Source organism: Arachis stenosperma, chromosome 10 (genome assembly GCF_014773155.1).
Source record: "Arachis stenosperma cultivar V10309 chromosome 10, arast.V10309.gnm1.PFL2, whole genome shotgun sequence".
Lineage (NCBI taxonomy): Eukaryota > Viridiplantae > Streptophyta > Magnoliopsida > Fabales > Fabaceae > Arachis > Arachis stenosperma.
The window spans coordinates 14,456,772-14,462,683 of NC_080386.1; the positions used below are offsets into that span (position 1 = coordinate 14,456,772).

The 5,912-nt window shown below is 42.2% G+C and overlaps 1 non-coding gene across 1 annotated transcript; it reads right to left on the bottom strand.

The window, feature by feature from the left end:
• Positions 1–593: 593 nt before the first annotated feature.
• Positions 594–697, bottom strand: LOC130959269 (small nucleolar RNA R71). The gene has a single exon (XR_009078362.1). It is a non-coding gene; the product is annotated as a small nucleolar RNA R71 (small nucleolar RNA).
• Between the last annotated feature and the right edge of the window lie 5,215 nt (positions 698–5,912).

Here is a 5,912-nt window from a genome sequence, read left to right on the forward strand (position 1 = left end):
AAGGAATCTCTATACTGTGACATAGAGGATTCCATATTTTTTGTTCTCTTCTCTTTCATATGAGCAGGAACAAAGACAAAGGCATTCTTGTTGAAGCTGACCCTGAACCTGAAAGGACCTTGAAGCGAAAGCTAAGAGAAGCTAAGGCACAACTCTCTGTTGAGAACCTGACCGAAATCTTCAAAGAAGAAGAAGACATGGCAGCCGAAAACAACAATAATGCAAGGAAGATGCTGGGTGACTTTACTGCACCTACTCCCGACTTCTATGGGAGAAGCATCTCTATCCCTGCCATTGGAGCAAACAACTTTGAGCTTAAGCCTCAATTAGTTTCTCTAATGCAACAGAATTGCAAGTTCCATGGACTTCCATTGGAAGATCCTCATCAGTTCTTAGCTGAATTCTTGCAAATCTGTGACACTGTCAAGACTAATGGGGTTGACCCTGAGGTCTACAGACTTATGCTATTCCCTTTTGCTGTAAGAGACAGAGCTAGGACTTGGTTGGACTCACAACCTAAAGAAAGTCTAGACTCATGGGAAAAGCTAGTCAATGCCTTCTTGGCAAAGTTCTTTCCACCTCAAAAATTGAGTAAGCTTAGAGTGGACGTCCAAACCTTCAGACAGAAGGATGGAGAATCCCTCTATGAAGCTTGGGAAAGATACAAACAATTGATCAGAAAATGTCCATCTGACATGCTTTCTGAATGGAGCATCATAGGTATTTTCTATGATGGTCTCTCTGAACTATCCAAGATGTCTTTGGATAGCTCTGCTGGAGGATCTCTTCATCTGAAGAAGACGCCCACAGAGGCTCAAGAACTCATTGAAATGGTTGCAAATAACCAATTCATGTACACTTCTGAAAGAAATCCTGTGAACAATGGGACAAGTCAGAAAAAAGGAGTTCTTGAGATTGATACGCTGAATGCCATTTTGGCTCAGAACAAGATATTGACTCAACAAGTCAATTTGATTTCTCAAAGTCTGTCTGGAATGCAACATGCACCAAGCAGTACTAAGGATGCTTCATCTGAAGAAGAAGCCTATGATCCTGAGAACCCTTCAATGGAAGAGGTGAATTACCTAGGAGAACCCTATGGAAACACCTATAATTCTTCATGGAGAAATCACCCAAATTTCTCATGGAAGAATCAAGAGAGACCTCAACAAGGTTTCAACAATAATGGTGGAAAAAACAGGTTTAGCAATGGCAAGCCTTTTCCATCATCTTCTCAACAACAGACAGAGAGTTCTAAGCAGAACCCCTCTGACTTAGCAACCATGGTCTCTGATCTAATCAAAACCACTCAAAGTTTCATGAATGAAACAAGGTCCTCCATTAGGAATTTGGAGGCACAAGTAGGACAGCTGAGCAAGAAAGTTACTGAACTCCCTCCAAGTACTCTTCCAAGCAATACAGAAGAAAATCCAAAAGGAGAGTGCAAAGCCATCAACATGGCCGAATATGGAGAGGAAGGAGAAGAAGTGGACGCCACTGAGGAAGGCCTCAATGGGCGTGCACTAGCCTCCACAGAGTTCCCCAATGAGGAACCATGGGAATCTGAGGCTCAAAATGAGACCATAGAGATTCCATTGGACTTACTTCTGCCTTTCATGAGCTCTGATGAGTATTCCTCCTCTGAAGAGGATGAGTATGTCACTGAAGAGCAAGTTGCTAAATACCTTGGAGCAATCATGAAGCTAAATGACAAGTTATTTGGAAATGAGACTGGGGATGATGAACCTCCTTTGCTCACCAAAGAACTGGATGACTTGTCTAGGCAGAAATTACCTCAAAAGAGACAAGATCCTGGGAAGTTTTCAATACCTTACCATAGGCCCATGACCTTCAAGAAGGCTCTGTGTGACTTAGGGTCAAGTGTAAACCTCATGCCTCTCTCTGTAATGGAGAAGCTAGGGATCTTTGAGGTACAAGCTGCAAGAATCTCACTAGAGATGGCAGACAACTCAAGAAAACAAGCTTACGGACTTGTAGAGGATGTTTTGGTGAAGATTGAAGACCATTACATCCCTGCTGATTTCATAGTCCTAGAGACTGGGAAGTGCATGGATGAAACCATCATCCTTGGCAGACCCTTCCTAGCCACAGCAAAGGCTGTGATTGATGTTGATGGAGGTGAACTGATCATTCAAGTGAATGAAGAATCCTTTGTGTTTAAGGCTCAAGGATATCCCTCTGTCACCATGGAGAAGAAGCATGAAGAGCTTCTCTCAAATCAGAGTCAAACAGAGCCCCCACAATCAAACTCTAAGTTTGGTGTTGGGAGGCCACAACCAAACTCTAAGTTTGGTGTTGAACCCCCACATTCAAACTCTAAGTTTGGTGTTGGGAGGTTCCAACATTGCTCTGAGTATCTGTGAGGCTCCATGAGAGCCCTCTGTCAAGCTACTGACATTAAGAAGCGCTTGTTGGGAGGCAACCCAATGATATATTTTATATTTTCCTTTGTTATTTTATCTTATTTTGTAGGTTGATGATCATGAGAAGTCACAAAATCAATTGAAAAAGCAAAACAGAATGAAAAACAGGAAGAAAAATAGCACACCTGGAGGAAGAACTCACTGGCGTTTAAACGCCAGTGAGGCTAGCAGTTGGGCGTTTAACGCCCAGTCTGGCACCATTCTGGGCGTTTAACGCCAGAAAGGGGCACCAGACTGGCGTTAAACGCCAGAAAAGGGCAAGAACCTGGCGTTAAACGCCAGGAATGGGCATCAGCCGGCGTTTAACGCCAGATATGGCTCAAACGTGATTTTGGTGCCATTTGGTGCAGGATGACTTTTCCTTGACACCACAGGATCTGTGGACCCCACAGGATCCCCACCAACCCCACCACCTCTCTCTTCTTCACCCATTCACCAATCAACTCAACACCTCTTCCCCATAAACCCTTCTTCACTCCTTCATCTTCAAACCACCTAAACACCACTTCTCCCCCTCCTTGGCCGAACACAAAGCCATCCCCTCCCTCTATTTCTTCTTCTTCTACTCTCATCTCTCTTCTTTTGCTCGAGGACGAGCAAACCTTTTAAGTTTGGTGTGGTAAAAGCATTGCTTTTTGTTTTTCCATAACCATTTATGGCATCCAAAGCCGGTTCAACTGAGAAGGCATGACCTCAAGCCCATCACTAAGAAAAGGATGGAGCAAACAAAAGACCCCTCTCATCAAGAGATCCCTGAGATGCCTCAAGGGATGCACTTTCCCCCACAAGACTATTGGGAGCAACTAAACACCTCCCAAGGAGAATTGAGTTCCAACATGGGACAACTAAGGGTGGAGCACCAAGAACACTCCATCCTCCTCCATGAAATTAGAGAAGATCAAAGAATCATGAGAGAGGAGCAACAAAGACAAGGAAGAGACATTGAGGAGCTCAAGCACTCCATAGGATCTTCAAGAGGAAGAACAAGCCGCCATCACTAAGGTGGACCCGTTCTTTAATTTCCTTGTTCTTTGTTTTTCTGTTTTTCGAAATTTTCATGCTTATGTTTGTCTATGTTTGTGTCTTATGATCATTAGTGTCTTAGTGTCTATGCCTTAAAGCTAAGAATATGAATCCATCACCTTTCTTAAATGAAAACTGTTTTTATTACAAAAGAACAAGAAGTACAGGATTTCTAATTCATCTTTAAAACTAGCTTAATTAGTTTGATGTGGTGACAATACTTTTTGTTTTCTGAATGTATGCTTGAACAGTGCATATGTCTTTTGAATTTGTGGTTCATGAATGTTAAAATTGTTGGCTCTTGAAAGAATGATGAAAAAGGAGACATGTTACTGAGGATTTGAAAAATCATAAAAATGATTCTTGAAGCAAGAAAAAGCAGTGAATACAAAAAAAAAAAAAGAGAAAAGAGAAAAACGAAAAAGAAAAAAAAGGGGAGAAAGAAAAAGAAAGAAATAAAGTTGTGATCCAAGGCAAAAAGAGTGTGCTTAAGAACCCTGGACACCTCTAATTGGAAACTCTAGCAAAGCTGAGTCACAATCTGAAAAGGTTCACCCAATTATGTGTCTGTGGCATGTATGTATCCGGTGGTAATACTGGAAGACAGAGTGCTTTGGGCCACGGCCAAGACTCAATGAGTAGCTGTGTTCAAGAATCATCATACTTAACTAGGAGAATCAATAACACTATCTGGATTCTGAGTTCCTAAAGAAGCCAATCATTCTGAATTTCAAAGGATAGAGTGAGATGCCAAAACTGTTCGGAGGCAAAAAGCACAGTCCCGCTCATCTAATTTGGAGCTAAGTTTCATTGATAATTTGGAGTCTATAGTATATTCTCTTCTTTTTATCTTATTGATTTTCAGTTGCTTGAGGACAAGCAACAATTTAAGTTTGGTGTTGTGATGAGCGGATATTTGTACGCTTTTTGGCATTGTTTTTAGTATATTTTTAGTATCTTTAGTTAGTTTTAGTATATTTTTATTAGTTTTTAGTTAAAATTCACTTTTCTGGACTTTACTATGAGTTTGTGTGTTTTTCTGTGATTTCAGGTATTTTCTGGCTGAAATTGAGGGATCTGAGCAAAAATCTGATCCAGAGACTCAAAAGGACTGCAGATTCTGTTGGATTCTGACCTCCCTGCACTCGAAGTGGATTTTCTGGAGATACAGAAGCCCAATTGGCGCGATCTCAACGGCGTTGGAAAGTAGACATTCTGGGCTTTCCAGCAATATATGATAGTCCATACTTTGCCCAAGATTTGATGGCCCAAACCGGCGTTCAAAGTCACCCTCAGGAATTCCAGCGTTAAACGCCGGAACTGGCACCTAAATGGGAGTTAAACGCCCAAACTGGCATAAAAGCTGGCGTTTAACTCCAAGAAGAGTCTCTACACGAAAATGCTTCATTGCTCAGCCCAAACACACACCAAGTGGGCCCGGAAGTGGATTTTTATGTCATTTACTCATCTTTGTACACCCTAGGCTACTAGTTTTCTATAAGTAGGACCTTTTACTATTGTATTTTCATCTTGAGATCTTTGAATCTTTTGATCACTGGGAGGCTGGCCTCACAGCCATGCCTAGACCTTGTTCTTATGTATTTTCAACGGTGGAGTTTCTACACACCATAGATTAAGGTGTGGAGCTCTGCTGTACCTCGAGTATTAATGCAATTACCAATGTTCTTCTATTCAATTCCGCTTGTTCTTTGTCCAAGATATCACTTGTTCTTCAACTTGATGAATGTGATGATCCGTGACACTCATCACCATTCTCACCTATGAACAGGTGACTGACAACCACTCTTGTTCTACAAGCATACGAGGCTCTGTGTTTTCTCTTGGATTCCTGATACACGATGCATGGTTGATTGCCTGACAACCGAGTGCTCGCCTGACAAACGAGCCAGCCATTCCGTGAGATCAGAGTCTTCGTGGTATAGGCAAGAACTGATGGCGGCATTCAAGAGAATCCGGAAGGTCTAACCTTGTCTGTGGTATTCTGAGTAGGATTCAATGATTGAATGACTGTGACGTGCTTCAAACTCCTGAAGGCGGGGCGTTAGTGACAGACGCAAAAGAATCACTGGATTCTATTCCGGCCTGATTGAGAACCGACAGATGGATGCCGTGCCGTGACAGGGTGCGTTGAACATTTCCAATGAGATGGGAGGTAGCCACTGACAACGGTGAAACCCTTGCATAAGCTTGCCATGGAAAGGAGTAAGAAGGATTGGATGAAGACAGTAGGAAAGCAAGAGACGGAAGGGAAGGCATCTTCATACGCTTATCTGAAGCTCTCACCAATGATATACATAAGTATCTCTATCTTTATCTATATGCTTTATTCATCATCTATACCCATTTGAGTCTGCCTGACTGAGATTTACAAGGTGACCATAGCTTGCTTCATACCAACAATCTCCGTGGGATCGACCCTTACTC